Source organism: Aegilops tauschii, chromosome 3 (assembly GCF_002575655.3).
Source record: "Aegilops tauschii subsp. strangulata cultivar AL8/78 chromosome 3, Aet v6.0, whole genome shotgun sequence".
NCBI lineage: Eukaryota > Viridiplantae > Streptophyta > Magnoliopsida > Poales > Poaceae > Aegilops > Aegilops tauschii.
The window spans coordinates 100,937,466-100,957,184 of record NC_053037.3 but is presented as its reverse complement, the minus strand read 5'-3'; the positions used below and the strand labels follow the sequence as shown (position 1 = coordinate 100,957,184).

The 19,719-nt window shown below is 47.1% G+C and overlaps 1 long non-coding RNA gene across 1 annotated transcript; it reads right to left on the bottom strand.

Annotated features, from left to right (window-relative positions):
* Positions 1–15,233: 15,233 nt before the first annotated feature.
* On the bottom strand, positions 15,234–19,273 carry LOC123497566 (uncharacterized). Its single transcript, XR_006671365.2, has 3 exons — positions 19,036–19,273; positions 18,787–18,887; positions 15,234–17,623 (listed from the first exon to the last, which is right to left on the bottom strand). It is a non-coding gene; the product is annotated as an uncharacterized lncRNA (long non-coding RNA).
* Between the last annotated feature and the right edge of the window lie 446 nt (positions 19,274–19,719).

Sequence of the window (19,719 nt, the reverse complement as noted above, 5' to 3'; positions counted from 1 at the left end):
CTATTGATCTACAACATAGATATGCTAATACTACCAGGACTAAGTTCATGATAAATTAAAGTTCAATTAATCATATTACTTAAGAACTCCCACTTAGATAGACATCCCTCTAATCCTCTAAGTGATCACGTGATCCATATCAACTAAACCATGTCCGATCATCACGTGAGATGGAGTAGTTTCAATGGTGAACATCATTTATGTTGATCAAATCTACTATATGATTCACGCTCGACCTTTCGGTCTCAGTGTTCCGAGGCCATATCTGTTATATGCTAGGCTCATCAAGTTTAACCTGAGTATTCCGCGTGTGCAACTGTTTTGCACCCGTTGATTTGAACGTAGAGCCTATCACACCCGATCATCACGTGGTGTCTCAGCACGAAGAACTTTCGCAACGGTGCATACTCAGGGAGAATACTTATACCTTGAAATTTAGTGACAGATCATCTTATAAAGCTACCGCCGAACTAAGCAAAATAAGATGTATAAAAGATAAACATCACATGCAATCATAATATGTGACATGATATGGCCATCATCATCTTGTGCCTTTGATCTCCATCTCCAAAGCATGGTCATGATCTCCATCATCTTGATCTATATCAATGTGTCGTCACATGGTCGTCTCGCCAACTATTGCTCTTGCAACTATTGCTATCGCATAGCGGTAAAGTAAAGCAATTATTTGGCGCTTGCATCTTATGCAATAAAGAGACAACCATAAAGCTTTTGCCAGTTGCCGATAACTTCAACAAAACATGATCATCTCATACAACAACTTATATCTCATCACGTCTTGACCATATCACATCACAACATGCCCTGCAAAAACAAGTTAGACGTCCTCTACTTTGTTGTTGCAAGTTTTATGTGGCTACTATGGGCTGAGCAAGAACCGTTCTTATCTACGCATCAAAACCACAACGATAGTTCATCAAGTTAGTGTTGTTTTAACCTTCTCAAGGACCGGGCGTAGCCACACTCGGTTCAACTAAAGTTGGAGAAACTGACACCCGCTAGTCACCTGTGTGCAAAGCACGGCGGTAAAACCAGTCTCGCGTAAGCGTACGCATAATCTCGGTCCGGGCCGCTTCATCCAACAATACCGCTGAACCAAAGTATGGCATGCTGGTAAGCACTATGACTTGTATCGCCCACAACTCACTTGTGTTCTACTCGTGCACATAACATCAACGCATAATACCTAGCTCGGATGCCACTGTTGGGGAACGCAGTAATTTCAAAAAAATTCCTACGCACACGTAGGATCATGGTGATGCATAGCAACGAGAGGGGAGAGTGTTGTCCACGTACCCTCGTAGACTGAAAAGCGGAAGAAGCACAACGCGGTTGATGTAGTTGTACGTCTTCACGATCCGACCGATCAAGTACCGAACGCACGGCACCTCCGAGTTCAGCACACGTTCAGCCCGATGACGTCCCTCGAACTCCGATCCAGCCGAGTGTTGAGGGAGAGTTTCATCAGCACGACGGTGTGGTGACGATGATGATGTTCTACCGATGCAGGGCTTCACCTAAGCACCGCTACAGTATTATCGAGGTGGACTATGGTGGAGGGGGGCACCGCACACGGCTAAAAGATCAAGATCAATTGTTATGTCTCTAGGGTGCCCCCTTGCCCCCGTATATAAAGGAGCAGGGGGGGAGGTGCGCCCGGCCAGGAGGGGCGCGCTAGGTGGAGTCCTACTCCCACCGGGAGTAGGACTCCCTCCCTTTTCCTAGTTGGATTAGGAGTGGAGGGGAAAGAGGAGGGAGAGAGGAAGGAAAGGGGGGGCGCCGCCCCCCTCTCCTTGTCCTATTCGAACTAGGGGGAAGGGGCGCGCGGCCCTGCCCTGCCGCCTCTCCTCTTCTCCACAAAGGCCCACTATGGCCCATTAAGCCCAGGGGGGTTCCGGTAACCCCTCGGTACTCCGGTAAAATCCCGATTTCACCCGGAACACTTCCGATATCCAAATATAGGCTTCCAATATATCAATCTTCATGTCTCGACCATTTCGAGACTCCTCATCTTGTCCGTGATCACATCCGGGACTCCGAACATCCTTCGGTACATCAAAACATATAAACTCATAATATAACTGTCATCGAAACGTTAAGCGTGCGGACCCTACGGGTTCGAGAACTATGTAGACATGACCGAGACACGTCTCCGGTCAATAACCAATAGTGTAACCTGGATGCTCATATCGGCTCCCACATATTCTACAAAGATCTTTATCGGTCAGACCGCATAACAACGTACGTTGTTCCCTTTGTCATCGGTATGTTACTTGCCCGAGATTCGATCGTCGGTATCTCAATACCTAGTTCAATCTCGTTACCGGCAAGTCTCTTTACTCGTTCCGTAATACATCATCCCACAACTAACTCATTAGTTGCAATGCTTGCAAGGCTTAAGTGATGTGCATTACCGAGAGGGCTCAGAGATACCTCTCCGACAATCGGAGTGACAAATCCTAATCTCGAAATACGCCAACCCAACAAGTACGTTCGGAGACACCTGTAGAGCGCCTTTATAATCACCTAGTTACGTTGTGATGTTTGGTAGCACACAAAGTGTTCCTCCGGTAAATGGGAGTTGCATAATCTCATAGTCATAGGAACATGTATAATTCATGAAGAAAGCAATAGCAACATACTAAACGATCGAGTGCTAATCTAACGGAATCGGTCAAGTCAATCACATCATTCTCCTAATGATGTGATCCCGTTAATCAAATGACAACTCATGTCTATGGCTAGGAAACATAACCATCTTTCATCAATGAGCTAGTCAAGTAGAGGCATACTAGTGACACTCTGTTTGTCTATGTATTCACACATGTATTATGTTTCCGGTTAATACAATTCTAGCATGAATAATAAACATTTATCATGATATAAGGAAATAAATAATAACTTTATTATTGCCTCTAGGGCATATTTCCTTCAGCGGATTCCTGAATCCAGTCGACGACAGCTTTTTCCGCCTCCCACTCAAGTATACCGAACTCCGATTCAGAATCTCACAGCTACAGCCCGAATAGCAGAGTCTTTTCAGCCTTCCCAGTCAGAAGCTAGCAGAGGTTTGATGCAGATCCGGGCTTTACTCCGGGCAGTAGGAGAGCAGAACACAGCAGTATCTCAGTCGCGGAATAGGATTCATAGGAGATCCGTGATAGCATACACAGTTCAGTCGGCTCACAACCCAAGATCGCCTCCGAGGTGTGAGGGACGTGGAGACCGGCGAAATCAGTACAGAAACCGTGAGCAGTATGATCACCGACTCGATCACGATGATCATCGTCGAGTGCCCACGCCCCCCCCCCCCCCAAGGAGTGGGTCATACGTGCCTCGGCAGCACGATGACAGACGCCCTCACAGTGGTGGGCGAAGGATTCCAGTCGACCCCAGGGAGCCGGGCTTTGATGCGAGATCTATTCTCGTTCAATGTATGGTCGACAGAAATAGAGCTCAGAGAGAGGGTCATGACAGAGATTATCCGACTGGCAATAGAGTGCATGTCTCAGGTCCAGAGTGTTTTAGCAGAGCCATCAGGGCTGCAGTGATTCCTCCCAACTTCAGGTTGGCGACTGGAGTCAGCAAGTTCACTGGCGAGTCCAAGCCTGACACTTGGCTTGAGGACTACCGAGTGGCTGTTCAGATCGGTGGCGGCAATGATGATGTGGCCATGAAACACCTTCCTTTGATGTTGGAAGGCTCGGCCAGAGCATGGTTGAATCAGTTAGCACCTGGGAGCATATACAGTTGGGAGGAGCTTGCCCGAGTGTTTGTCAGAACCTTTGAAGGTACATGCAAACGACCAGCAGGGTTGATAGAATTGCAATCCTGTGTGCAGAAACCGAATGAAACCTTGAGGGATTATATCCAAAGATGGATCACGTTGCACCACACAGTGGAGAATGTGTCAAATCACCAAGCAATTTGTGCCTTCAAAGAGGGTATCAAGTATCGAGAATTGAACCTGAAGTTTGGTCGGACTAAGGATATGTCCCTGAGTCGGATGATGGAGATTGCCACCAAGTACGCCAATGGTGAAGAAGATGACCGGCTCCGGAGTGGCAAGCACAAAACAGTCGCCCAAGAAACCGGAGGGGGGAATTCCAATCGGAAACAGAAGCGTAAGGCCGAGCCAGCTGCTCCTGGTGAAGCCTTAGCCGTGACTCAAGGAAAGTTCAAGGGGAAGCCCAAAGGGCCCTGGAACCCTAAGAAGGTGAAAGACCAAGATGGAAATGATGTGTTGGATTTACCATGCCACATTCACACCAAAAAAGACGAAGAAGGAAATTTCATTTACCCTAAGCACACCACTCGACAGTGTCTGCTCCTGATCCAGTAGTTCCGAGAGAAACAACCTAAGGAGAAAGAAAATGAGTCGGACAAGAGTGAGGACAGAGAAGAAGATGAAAGTGGTTTTCCCAACGTCAATTCCACTCTGATGATTTTTGTTGATGTGGAGAGCAAAAGTTGATTGAAAGTCATCAACAAAGAAGTGAACATGGTCGCTCCGGCGACACCCAGTTATTTGAAGTGGTCCCAGACTGCCATTACATTCGACCAGTCTGATCACCTAGCGCATATAGCCACCCCTGGGAGGCAAGCGTTGGTGGTCGATCCAGTAGTTGAAGGCACTCGACTGCCCAAGGTGCTGATGGATGGTGGTAGCGGCCTGAATATTCTCTTTGCTGAAACTTTAAAGGGGATGGGAATTCCGATGTCCAAGCTTAGTGAAAGCAATATGAGTTTTCATGGGCTTATACCTGGCAAGAAGGCTGAATCACTCGGCCAGATCGCCCTCGATGTGGTTTCCGGTAATTCCAAGAATTACCGCAAGGAAAAGTTGACATTTGAAGTCGTGGATTTCCAGAGTGCTTATCATGCCATTCTGGGTAGGCCTGCTTATGCACGTTTTATGGCTCGGCCATGTTACGTGTACCTCCAATTGAAGATGCCTGGTCCCAGAGGAGTGATCACTATCACTGGCAATCGGCAGAAGGCAGAAGAGTGCTTCCAGAAGGGCTCAAAGATCGCCGATGCACAAATGGCAGTTGTTGAATTGCAAGAGTATCAGAAAAATGCAGATCCGAGTGATTTGCTGCGAGCCAAGAAGCCGGCCACAGACTCTGCATTTCAGTCGACCGGTCAAACGAAGCCGATTCATATTCACCCGACCGATCCCAATGCTGCTCCGACTCATATCTCAACAACACTCGACAGCAAATAGGAAGAAGCGCTCATCCAGTTCCTCCGTGAGAACTGGGACATCTTTGCATGGAAACCTTCTAACATGCCGGGTGTTCCCAGGGGACTGGCTGAGCACCGTTTGCGAGTCGACCCGAAAGTAAAACCGGTCAAGGAACATCTTTGACGGTCCGCCGTACAAAAGAGAAAAGCAATTGGTGAGGAAGTGGCTCGGCTCCTGGCAGCTAAGTTCATCCGAGAGATTTACCACTCCGAGTGGCTCGCCAATGTTGTCATGGTCCCCAAGAAGGACGACTCACTTCGCATGTGCATTGACTTCAAGCATATCAATCGGGCCTGCCCGAAAGATCATTTTCCTCTCCCCCGGATCGACCAAATAGTCGACTCGACTGCGGGGTGTGAGCGACTGTCTTTTCTAGACGCCTATTCCGAGTACCATCAGATCCGACTGTATGGGTCTGGCGAGATTAAAACAGCTTTCATCACTCCATTCGGATGCTTCTGTTATGTCACCATGCCATTCGTCCTGAAGAATGCCGGAGCCACATTCATGCGGATGATTCAGAAGTGTTTTCTCACTCAAATCAGTCGGAACGTGGAAGCGTACATGGATGACATTGTGGTCAAGTCACGTAAGGGTTCCGACCTGCTGGATGACCTTGCTGAAACTTTTGCCAACCTCAGAAGGTATGATATCAAGCTTAATCCATCAAAGTGCACATTTGGAGTTCCTTGCGGAAAATTACTCGGTTTCCTCGTTTCCGAACGAGGGATTGACGCTAACCCAGAGAAAGTTGGTGCCATCCTCCGAATGAAACGCCCTGTGCGTGTGCATGATGTTCAGAAGATTACTGGTTGTTTGGCTGCCTTGAGTCGATTCATCTCTCGCCTCGGTGAAAAGGCATTGCCTCTTTACCGACTGATGAAAAAGTCTGACAAGTTCGAGTGGACTCCTGAAGCTGACGCGGCATTTGCAGAGCTCAAAGCCCTGGTTTCCACCCAGCCGGTGCTCGCTGCCCCAATCAGCAAAGAACCTTTACTGCTTTATATTGCAGCCACTGGACAAGTTGTCAGTACAGTACTCACGGTCGAGCGAGAAGAAGAAGGGAAAGCCTATAAAGTTCAGCGCCCGGTGTACTATGTTTCTGATGTCCTGACTCCATCCAAGCAAAGATATCCGCATTATCAGAAGCTTATCTATGGGATTTACATGACCACAAAGAAGGTTGCACACTATTTCTCTGATCACTCCATTACAGTCGTCAGTGACGCACCATTATCAGTGATTCTGAACAACAGAGATGCAACTGGTCGAGTTGCAAAATGGGCGATTGAACTCCTCCCCTTATATATCAAGTTTGAGGCAAAGAAAGCTATCAAGTCCCAAGCAATAGCAGATTTCCTCGCCGAGTGGATTGAACAGCAACTGCCGACCCAGGTTCACTCGGAACACTGGACCATGTTCTTTGATGGATCCAAGATGCTGAATAGTTCAGGTGCTGGGGTGGTATTGGTATCCCCCCGAGGAGACACGCTCGGATATGTCCTCCAGATTCACTTTGATTCCTCCAACAACGAAGCTGAGTACGAAGCACTTTTGTATGGGTTGCGTATGGCCATTTCACTCGGCGTCCGTCGCCTCCTGGTCTACGGCGACTCAGATTTGGTAGTTAATCAAGTGATGAAGGAGTGAGACGTTAGAAGCCCAGCTATGACTGGTTACTGTAATGTAGTGCGAAAGTTGGAAAAGAAGTTTGAGGGGTTGGAGCTCCATCATATACCCCGACTGAAAAATCAAGCAGCTGATGATTTGGCAAAGATAGGTTCCAAGAGGGAGGCCATTCCCAGCAACGTGTTTTTGGAACACATTCATACACCTTCAGTTCAAGAAGATCCTTTCACTGAAGAGCCCCCGCAGCCGAAGAGTGCCACAGATCCGACTGAAATCGAAGTCCCAGCCGTGGTTGATTTGATCATGGAAGTTTTGGTCATCACTCTCGACTGGACAGTGCCATACATTGTGTACATCCTTAGGAGGGAACTCCCAGAAGATGAAGAAGAGGCTCGACAGATCGTCCATCAATCCAAAGCCTTTACTGTGATCATAGGGCAGCTGTTCAGAGAAAGTGTAACTGGAGTCAGCCAGAAATGCATAACACCAGAAGAAGGTCGAGTGATCCTCAACGACATCCACTCGGGGACCTGTGGCCACCATGCGTCCCCTCGGACCATTGTGGCCAAAGCATACCGAGCGGGATTTTACTGGCCACGAGCAAATGAAATGGCGAAAGATATAGTTGACAAATGTGAAGGCTGCCAGTTTTACTCCAACATGTCGCACAAACCTGCATCAGCCCTGAAGACCATTCCACTCGTCTGGACCTTTGCTGTTTGGGGATTAGATATGGTTGGGCCTCTGAGGACTGGCAGGAGCGGCTTCACTCATGTGCTTGTAGCAGTCGACAAGTTTACCAAAAGGATTGAAGCCAAGCCTATCAAGAATCTTGAAGCCAGTACTGCTGTCAGCTTCATCAGAGAGTTGACATTCAGATATGGGGTTCCGCATAGCATCATCACTGACAACGGATCGAACTTTGATTCTGATGAGTTCAGAGCCTTCTGTGCGTCCCAAGGTACTCGAGTCGACTATGCTTCAGTCGCCCACCTCAAGTCGAATGGACAAGCGGAAAGAGCAAACGGTTTGATTCTCAAAGGACTGAAACCCCGATTGATGCGTGACCTCAAGCATGCAGCAGGCGCCTGGGTCGATGAACTTCCATCAGTTCTTTGGGGATTGAGGACAACTCCAAATCGGTCGACTGGCCGAACTCCATTCTTCTTGGTCTATGGAGCTGAAGCTGTTCTACCGAGTGACTTGCTTCATAATGCACCCCGAGTCGAGCTTTTCTCTGAAGGTGAAGCAGAACAGGCCCGGCAAGACGCAGTTGATCTCCTAGAAGAAGAAAGAGAGATGGCCTTGGTTCGTTCAACCATTTATAAGCAAGACTTGCATCGATTCCACGCCAGAAACATGAGGGGTCGAGCGTTTCAAGAGGGAGACTTGGTTCTTCGAGTGGATCAGCAGAAACCACACAAGCTCGCCCCTGCTTGGGAAGGCCCCTTCATCGTCACCAGAGTACTCCACAATGGAGCATACCATCTTTACAATGTCCAACATCAGAAAGACGAGCCACGGGCTTGGAATGCGGAGCTCCTCCGCCCCTTTTATACTTAAGCACTCATTCTGTTGAGATGTAATAAGAAATACCTTTGTAGTTTGTTTATCAGAGACAAGAGTTTTACAGTCTTCTAAAATTGATTGTCGCTGCTTATACTTGTGTCTGAAATCCCCCAGTGGCTGACTTAGCCGCGAATCCGTTTCACCTAAGTATAAGAAATCCTACCGAGTGGTGAGCAAGCCTCTCACTCGGGGGCTTAGCCGCGAATCCGTTTTGCCTAAGTATAAGAAATCCTACCGAGTGGTGAGCAAGCCTCTCACTCGGGGGCTTAGCCGCGAATCCGTTTCACCTAAGTATAAAAAATCCTACCGAGTGGTGAGCAAGCCTCTCACTCGGGGGCTTAGCCGCGAATCCGTTTTGCCTAAGTATAAGAAATCCAACCGAGTGGTGAGCAAGCCTCTCACTCGGGGGCTTAGCCGCGAATCCGTTTCAAATCCTACCGAGTGGTGAGCAAGCCTCTCACTCGGGGGCTTAGCCGCGAATCCGTTTTGCCTAAGTATAAGAAATCCTACCGTGGTGAGCAAGCCTCTCACTCGGGGGCTTAGCCGCGAATCTGTTTCGCCTAAGTATAAAAAAGTCCTACCGAGTGGTGAGCAAGCCTCTCACTCGGGGGCTTAGCCATGAATCCGTAACGCCTAAGTATAAGAAATCCTACCGAGTGGTGAGCAAGCCTCTCACTCGGGGGCTTAGCCACGAATCCGTTTTGCCTAAGTATAAAAATCCTACCGAGTGGTGAGCAAGCCTCTCACTCGGGGGCTTAGCCGCGAATCCGTTTCGCCTAAGTATAAGAAATCCTACCGAGTGGTGAGCAAGCCTCTCACTCGGGGGCTTAGCCGCGAATCCGTTTCGCCTAAGTATATAAAATCCTACCGAGTGGTGAGCAAGCCTCTCACTCGGGGGCTTAGCTGCAGTCCAGTACTCGCCTAAGTTTGAAAAATCCTACCGAGTGGTGAGCAACCCTCCCACTCGGGGGCTTAGCTGCAGTCCAGTACTCGCCTAAGTTTGAAAAATCCTACCGAGTGGTGAGCAACCCTCCCACTCGGGGGCTTAGCTGCAGTCCAGTACTCGCCTAAGTATAAAAAATCCTACCGAGTGGTGAGCAACCCTCCCACTCGGGGGCTTAGCTGCAGTCCAGTACTCGCCTAAGTATAAAAATCCTACCGAGTGGTGAGCAACCCTCCCACTCGGGGGCTTAGCTGCAGTCCAGTACTCGCCCAAGTTTGAAAAATCCTACCGAGTGGTGAGCAACCCTCCCACTCGGGGGCTTAGCTGCAGTCCAGTACTCGCCTAAGTATAAAAATCATACCGAGTGGTGAGCAACCCTCCCACTCGGGGGCTTAGCTGCAGTCCAGTACTCGCCTAAGTATAAAAAATCCTACCGAGTGGTGAGCAACCCTCCCACTCGGGGGTTTAGCTGCAGTCTAGTACTCGCCTAAGTTTGAAACACATCTCTGTCCGCAAGGACGACGAGGTGCAGGTCGACTGCAACCTTCGCTTCGGACCTGCGCCACAAGTATAACATGCGCTCCGTCCCTATCCGCAAGGACGACGAGGTGCAGGTCGACTGCAACCTTCGCTTCGGAGCTGCGCCACAAGTATAACGTGCGCTCCGTCCCTATCCGCAAGGACGATGAGGTGCAGGTCGACTGCAACCTTCTCTTCGGAGCTGCGCCACAAGTATAACGTGCGCTCCATCCCTATCTGCAAGGACGACGAGGTGCAGGTCGACTGCAACCTTCTCTTCGGTGCTGCGCCACAAGTATAACGTGCGCTCCATCCCCATCCGTAAGGACGACGAGGTGCAGGTCGACTGCCTCCTCCTCAGAGCTGCATTTCAAGCACAAAGATTATTCCGAATGAAGAACAAGATTCACTCGACGGCAAATACGAGCATATTCAGAGATAAACCAAGTTCGGATAAATCCTAAAGTTCCAAACCACGGATTAAAGTACTCGGGCTTCAAACCCAAAGGAGTTTAACAATTACAAAATCACTCGGCATTCCGAGGAAAATTTAAAGTGAGGCATAAAGTTTGTTCATTCCGCAGGAGGTGGGCTAGCAGGATCAACGAACTCGTCTAGGTCAATTCCGTCAGCAATCCGAGTGGCAGCAGCGATGAAAGTCTCCATGGAGGATTGGAAGTTGTGCCTTTTGGTAGTGGCGACCTTGATTGCTGCTAGCTTGTCTTCTCGCGTCTCCTTGAAGTGGACGCGTACCAGGGACAGAGCCACATCAGCGCCGCACCGAGCAGAAGACTTCTTCCATTCTTGCACACGACTGGGGATCTCACTAAGTCGAGTCATCAAAGACTCGAGGTCATTCGGAAGAGTCGCCCTTGGCCAGAGTGATGTGTCGATCCTTGACACCGCAACCTTCAGGCGAGCAAGAAGTCGACGACACCAGCGACGCGGGATTCCAGTCGGAGCATGTTCATGGCAGCTTCATCCTTCACTTGAGAGTTGATGGGGTCCAAGCTTGTCTCAACACGCCCAGTCTCTTCTTCAAAGTTCTGACAAAATTCTGCATGCACAATTCAAAGACGAGTCAACGGTTGTACATCGAGTCGGCGGCAACAAGTCAGTCGGACGAAAGAAAATACCTTCAAGCATGACGAACAGCTTCTTGGCAAGATCTCCCAGATAATTTTCCAAGTCATTTCTTTTGCGGGCGATTTCTTCAATCTTGTCGTTCAAGGATATCTTATCCTTCTTCAGACGAGTCACCTCCCTGTTGGCTTCATTCAAGGCAGTCTTCAGCTCGGTATTCTCTTCCTCCAGTTTGTCGACTGAAGCCAGCTTCTGGTCGGCGAGTGCAGTTTTCTCGTCAATTGTTTTCTGCACAGCTGCAAGGTCCAGATCCTTCTTCGCTAGAGCTTGGTTCATTTCTTCTGAAAGAAATGATGATAGGCTCAGAAAAAACAAATACCACCCAGATCAGAAACAAAACAGTCGAACAAATTCCTCTTACCAGCAGCTTCATCCTGGACCTTCTGCAAGTTCTTCTTGGCCAGCTCCAGATCAAGATTCAGCTGAATCTGCTTCTACTCTAGGTCAGCAAAACGAGCTCCAAGGTCACAAGATTTCTGCAATCAAAGGACAGTCGGTCAGCGGGTGAAAGGATCAAAATTCAACAAGCTCTAAGACTACTGCCGAATCAAACATCCAACAGTAGTCTCGGGGACTACACCCAGTGGGTGCACTCAGCGTGCCCCCACCGGTTCAGTTTCCACTCGACGTGGTCCGTCCAGGACGAGTGTAAAAAAAAGGGGGAAAGTATTTCTCAGACCATAGCCGACTGCCCGCAGTCGACTACGGTCTCGAGGACTACACCCAGTGGGTGCACTAAGCGTGCCCCCACCGGTTCAGTTTCCACTCGACGTGGTCCGTCCAGGATGAGTGAGAAAATTTCAGTTCTCAGACCATAACCGACTGCCAACAGTCGACTATGGCCTCGGGGACTACACCCAGTGGGTGCACTCAGCGTGCCCCCACTGGTTCAAAGACTCAGTCGACAAACATTTAGTCGACCCAAGAAGCAAGACTATTCGCAGCAAATTCAAACACCCACTGGGTGTACAAACACAAAAGCAGACTGATGAAAAGACGTTTCAAAAGAAGTTTTCAGGTACCATATCCTAACCGAACAAGCGACAAGCTAAGAGATCAGTCGATAATCAACCGACCTGGACGTTGCTTTGGAGAGCTGAGCTGGCATTGTAGGCAGCTTGACTGGCATCTCGAACCACCTTTAGTTGCTCCATCATGATGCCCGCTTGACGTATGGCCTCCTTGGCGGCACCCACTTGGTCCTCTGGGACGCGATGCACGGCGAAGAGCGAAGAAGGATCGACTGGGGCCTGTGCAGTCGACGCTGAAGGCTGAGCACTCGACAGTGGCATGGCGAAGGTGACAGAAGTCCGATTGACGTCACCGCCCTCCTGGACCACTAGTTCCACCACCGGCATTGACTGAGGCTTCTTTCCAGTTGACGTCTTCCTGTTCCTTCTTCCCGAAGGCCTCAGCGGCACGTCCTCGTCGTCGTCTGGAAGGGTAATAACATTGGGAGGAACTGCAAAAGCTTAGTCGTCAGAACTCAGTCGACTGCAGTTCAGTCAACAAAACAGGGACAAAATTACAAAGATCATACCTGGGTTTGAAGTAACCGCATCTTCCATCTCCGCGTCCTCATTCTTGTAAGCAGAAGTTCCAGAGGTAGCAGCACTGTTGGGTTCAAGATTCATTTGGTCAAATCAAGAAAATGGTGGATAGCACAAAATCTCCAGCAAAGACAAAACACTCACGCAGAAGCAACAGGGATGTTGATTTTGATTCGGGGCAGAGTCTTCCGAGACTTCGGTGCCTCAACTTTGGTCTGCTTTAGGGCCTTCTCAGTCGGCACCGGAGAAGACGTCCGAGGGTGCTTTGAAGTTTGCCCAGTCGACCCAGTCGCTTTGCCACGAATACTCACCGGATCATGAGAGTGCTTGGATCGCCTTTCGTTGTGAGGAGGCGAGTCGACTTCCTCACCATCACTTGAGTCGTCACACTCCTCGTCTCCTCCTCCGTCAGAATGCCACTCGCCGCTCTCATCTGCACTCGCCTCCCCTTCTGGGTCCTGCTCCTGCTCTCCATTGGGCATCGAGTACATCTCATTGAAGGTCTGGAGGACAACAAGTAAAACAAATATCAGTCAATCGACAAAAGGCAATTTCATGGTAAATCAAGATAACACTCGGCAATTCAGAATTGGACCTTGTCTGTTTCGTACGAGTTGTCGAGTGGAGGGATTCTCCTGGACCCCCTAGGGTTGTCCTTGTTGCCAGTGATACCCTTCAGCCACTTCTCCACCGTATCCTCGTCGACCTCTTCTGGGTGGATCCGAGTGGAATCATCATTGCCCGAATACATCCACATCGGATGGTCACGAGCTTGAAGCGGCTGAATGCGTCGTCTGAGGAAGACTTCCAACAGATCCATGCCAGTCACGCCGTCACGGATGAGCTGGACCACTCGCTCAACCAGCACCTGCACCTCCGCTCTCTCCCCCAGGGTCACTTTCAAGGCGGAAGGTTTCTCTACTCGGTCCATGGAAAAGGGGGGAAGTCCAGTCGACTGACCCGGAGTCGGCTGGTCTTTGTAGTAAAACCAGGTCGACTGCCACCCTCGGACTGACTCGGGAAGGATTATGGCTGGGAAAGAACTCTTACCCCTCATTTTAATCCCAAGACCCCCACACATCTGGATCACTTTCGTCTTCACGTCACTCAGATTAGCTCTTTTGACCGACTGAGAGCGACACGTGAAAATGTGCTTGAAGAGGCCCAGTGCGGTCGACAGCCCAAGAAGTTCTCGCACATAGACACGAAAGCGGCGAGATACACGATGGTGTTGGGGGAAAAGTGATGAAGTTGTGCTCCAAAGAAGTTCAAGAAAGCTCGGAAAAAAGGATGAGGGGGCAAAGAAAACCCGCGGTCAACGTGAGTGGCGAGGAGGACGCACTCACCCTCCTGCGGTCGAGGCTCGGTCTCATTCCCCGGGAGCTACGCAAATCCGTGAGGAATCAACCCCTCCTCAGCCAGATCGTCGATGTCGTCCTGGAGAATTGTCGACCGGATCCAATCGCCCTGGATCCAGCCGCGCGGCAGGCCAGACCTCGACGAAGATCCGCCCCGGCTGGATTTCTTCCCCTTCGCCTTCGCCGTCGCCTTTTTTGCGCGCTCCAAAGCCGCCGTCCTCTCCTTCCCCATTGCAGCAAGCGGAGCTTGGGCGGAGCAGCAGCGCCGAGGAGGAAGAAAATGCGGCGAAGAAGAGGAGAAAGGGAAGGAATGGGAACGCACTGTGCAAAAACCCCCATCTGGTGCTTTATATGGACTCGGTTCCGAGTGGCTAACTTGTGGGTCCAGGCTATCCTGTCAAATCGCGCAACAGCCGCGCGCGCAGTACGTGGCGAAAAAGGGGGCACGGAGATCGAGGCGACCTTGCCTAATCCGTCTGAATTACTGCAGCCTCCCCCATCCCGCGCGCTTCCCCAAATTCGAATCCCGGAAGATCCGCAAGTAGCAGAGCAACCTGTCAAGCAGAAGATTTTCTCCACATCAACACTCGAAGCTTTTCAGCAAAAGTTCACTCGACAAAATCAAGAATGGATCAAGACGACTGAAAAAGAAGTTGAAGTCATCATGTTGTTCTCTGATCCTAACAAGACGCTTCCAAAGCACAAATACTGTGTCGGGAGTATTTTCAACTCCTTCTCCACTCAAACCCTGAACCATTCGGGGGCTACTAATGAAGCTATGTACCTACGGTAGGGTCACGGATCTGTCCAAGACAGCCCCTCCCCAAGGACATCACCCTAAAGCTAGGGACATTCGAAGGATACCATCATCCACTCGACCAGAAACATTCCACTCGGAAGAGTGATTGTCACTCGACCATAACGAAAACCAGTCGACGTACAGAAGATCTAAAGTCACTCAGCATATCAACGGTCGAGTGTTTACTCATAGACTTTAATGACCATTTATGTCACTTTATTATTAGCGTTACCAGTAAAGCCCTGTCTTAATGTACCTTAAACCCTGTGTAACTGAGGGCTAGAGGGGTCTGGCGAACTCTATATAAGCCACCCCCTCCTCAGGGACAAGGGTTCGCACCCCCTGTAACACACACGCATATAATCCAGTCGACCGCCTCCGGGCACCGAGACGTAGGGCTATTACTTCCTCCGAGAAGGGCCTGAACTCGTAAAACTCGTGTGTACAACTTCGCCATAGCTAGGATCTTGCCTCTACATACCTACCCCCCATTCTACTGTCAGACTTAGAACCACGACAACCGCTACCTGAATAGATCCAAGAAATTCCTGAGATGCAAGCACATATGCAGGGCTCAGAAGGAGCAATAACCATGTGATGTGCGTAGGTGAGGTCTGACCTGGTTACCGGAGCTGAGATGCGTAGCGATGACCAAAGAGGAGCCTGGCGAGCGATGAACCTGGAGCTCATCGTCAGCCATCGCAACCTGAATAGATCCAAGAACCTGGAGCTCATCGTCGGCCTTGGCGCGAGGGTGCCGGTCCCAACATTTTCGTCAAACAGGTAATGCTAAGTTAGTATTAACGCAGGTTTAACATATGCAATCATACAGGATAACACGCAGTGAAGAATATGATAGGAGCGAGATATAGATGTGCATACACTTCTTAAATTGAGCGAACATTTTTGAAACATGTGAACAGATTTCAAAATTACAGTAACATTTTAAAAATATGTTAACACTTCTTAAGTTACACGGAAAAAGGCTATAATAGTCACAAATCCACCAAGTGCTCTGTAGTAGAAATATCAGCCAAAATATGCACTACTGATTATCTGAACAGGAGCATCACATTCTGAACAAGAAACAGGAATATGAACCTTGTAAAAATAAAAGATGTATTTACTATATCATCTATCATTCTAGCATAGCGAGTACAACCTTAAGATAAAAAGATGATTCACAATGGAGTTGACAGATGGCATGAGGACGATCAAGAATACATAATCAGTTAGGCTACAAAGCAGCTGAGCAAGTCTGTGAATAGACCGTACAAGCGGCTTCCATATTTACAAAGGGAAGAATCCTGTCACAAAGACTTTGTGACCCTGACGAAGAACAGACAAATGGATGGGCTTCATCTGTGGATAAAAGAAAACATATTCAAATAAACATCAAGGAAACAGGCTACAAGACACTATCTCATGACAGAGGATAACAATGCACAACGGAAATCTAATGATCATAGAGAATAACAATAAAACCTAAAGTATCCTAAAGTAACTTCTTAAAACATGAAGAGAAAGAATGTACCACATCACATATATGTGCAGAAGAATAGCAATAAAATTTAGTAGCCAAAGAGAAAAGAAAAACAATGTATCCGAGGATATACTATGAGAGAAAATACAATGCAGGGTACTACTAATTATTATAGGGGCATGTCGATAAATTTAAAAGGGATTTCTACTAATTATTAATGTTAAAAACAATACAACACATGCTACTACTAATTATTATAGTTGAGGCATAAACCTTGGGGAAAAAGGTTCTGAGTCTCCATACATTTCCATCTTTATCTTTCATAAGTAATTTTAGGGATTTTTTCAATACGACCCGCGACACTACAACATACAACTGTCCATGGATAGAACATGATATTTCAGATATAAATTCCGACAAAGGACAATGTCTAGCCCTGGTTCATATTTATTGTCGTGGAATAACATAGTCGGACATGAAATTGTCGTCTTTTCAAAGTGAAAGGCCCTTTGGTTTTCTAAAGCATCAATTATATTTGGTACGCAAACAACCTCTCCTATAGGAGAACACATCATAATAATAGCTTGAATGTACAATCGGCAAGCTCTCTAATGATAAGAATACTTTATGTTCAAGAAAATTGATTATAGAAATAGCATTCAGAACTCAGGTGGATGTAACACAGTGCTTTCTTTTAACATCATCATCGGAATTAGCCATTGAATCACAGCTCAAATACTCTTGTATGTGCTGAGGGACCATTGACAGGATAAAAAATATTGACTTTGACAGCCACATAAATGGTTGGAGTTAAGATAGCTCGCTCATGAAGAATAACCATGGATGAACAGAAAACAATTAAGAGTGAATAATGCATAGTGTGCTTTACCTTCATGAATCGAACGGTAAAAACAACAACCAATAGTGCACGGAACAGCAAGGTTGCCGCCAAAATGGAAGAAACAATCAACAATTAGTATATATATGGTGTATATATATGATCCACTATTGCAGTAACAATCAACATTTACCAAGCGATATCCTAAACAGAGTTGCCAGGTGTATATATATGATCCACTATTGCACTAACAATCAGCATTTACCAAGCGATATCCTAAACTGAGTTGCCAGGTGTATATATATGATCCACTATTAAAGTAACAATCACAGCAATCCACAATTACAGAACCAAGAAAAATCTTAGTGATCCCTACAGGCATGAATGATTACCATAAAGGGGAACGGGACTGAGAGATACACACATAGAGTGAGAGATGAGATCCTCACAGTAGGACCACGTTGTTCAGCGACCTGCAGCTCAAGCTTGTCGCTCAGCCGGCGGACACGACACCGAGCTCTCACTGCATCGGCGTACAGAAGTTAAAACTAGAGAAACAAAACAATACATACATAGGAATTGACCATAGCAAAACACACGAACTAATTTAACAATGCAAGACTATAAAGGATTCACCAAACATCAGCTTGTTTAGTCATGGAAGGAAACATCGCATTTATATACACGGCAGGAGCAACCTAATTTGAGAAAACATGCATCCATTTAAGCTATCTCTTTTCCAGATTGTATAGGATATTTCAGCTGGGACGCGGATTTGGTGAACATGGTGCGTGCGCACCCTTTATGAATAGTAAATTCAAAAAAATGCTAGAAAAAATTAAAAAAATCTGAATTTATTTTTTAAATATACAAAATCAATCGGTATACTCGCATATGAAGTTTCACGAAGAAATCACATCCGTGGTAATCTGGGCAAAGTGACAGAATCGAAGCTAATCGAAACTATATTAAAAAGCACTGTTTAATGAATAGTATGATCGCATTCGTATTTTCTTCACTAAGAATATCATGGGTGTTAATACATCATGAAACTTCACATGTGAGTAGAATGATCGACTAAGATTCATACCGCGAAATTTCAGGATTTTTTTTATTTTTTCTAGTATTTTTTATGAATTTACTATTCACATGGGTGCGCGCGCCCCCATGTTCACCTTTGTATTTTCGATTTTAGCTGCTAGTAAAGAGTCCTGTGAAATAATACAAAGAGGATATGCTATATCAACGGAGGTAGAAAATTAAGTAAACTGTAAAAGTATACCCATAGTCTCATACCATGATTTATGATTATATTATTGTCGAACCCAATAAATAGTCTAAGCAGATTCTGTTCAATCTCTACACGGTAGCACACACATCATAAAGTAAAATCCAGGGAAAAACCATGAGAGGTATATAATAAATACACATGATATGTAAACTTCAAAATTATATAGCAAATGAGCATACTGCAGAGAGATAAATGCAGATTTGGAAGCAACATATTCATAGAGACACAGTTGCAACAAAACTATGCGTTAGTATATATGATGTCAATTTTATTTAACTTCACAAAAACACAAATTTTATGCTGACCTACTTCCAATCTAGTTCGTGTTTGTGCAACCTTCTCGGACCCCAACGGCATTTATCTAACCCAAGAATCAAATAAGGACCAAATCTAACCTTTTCAAAGGTATGTGGATTAAAATGTAGGATGGCCCACACAACCCTCCCAACGAGGGCGAGGGGCAAGCCAGCAGGAGACACGGCGGTGACCAGCATGCCTAGTCAATGAGAGGAGAGGCAGTCAGAGAGAGAGAGAGAGAGAGAGAACAGACACCGACTTGTAATAGCGCAGAGTTAGATAGTAAATATCATATGCCATTCTAAGGAAAAGAAGAAATGAGCAATCAAATAAGGTCCAAAGCTGACCTTCTCAAAGTTATATGGATTCCAATCTAGAACAATCTTCTCGTGCCAATTCAGAGCGAGGTGTGAAGAGTGCACATCATCATCGAAATAGAATCTCACCATAGGTGTGTCTCGCCATCATAATAAATAAATCCACAACCCAAATGGACCAACAAAGTGCAACTTACTCTTTACCGGATTAAATTAAGAACCAACAACAAACAATAAAAGATCAAGAACAACTTATATGCAGTGAAGATATGAGAGAGAAGAAATATTTACATAAGATGGCTATAAAGGCTGGAGCATAAATAAGCAACACCTTTAAATACAAATAAAAAGGGTTCTGGGTTCATTGCATAGTGGGCTCAGATTAACCTTTCCTCGATCATATAACATGCCCTCGCCATCTCTTATCACCAGCTCAATCTGTTTATATAGTAGAGCTGCCCTGGTTATCACTCAACAAGAATGACCATCCAGGGACAACAACAAGCATCACAGGATCAAAAAGGATTCTAGAGACAAGAGGGAGGATCCAACTTGATACCCACAGGTGCCTCGATTGCTCAAAGGCACACTACTTTCAGCCAAGGTAATCATCATCGCCCTAGCATGAACACCACTTGAGCATAATAAGCAAAACCGTTAAATACAAATAAAAATGGTTCAGGGTTCATTGCATAGCCGCCACAGAAGCCATCG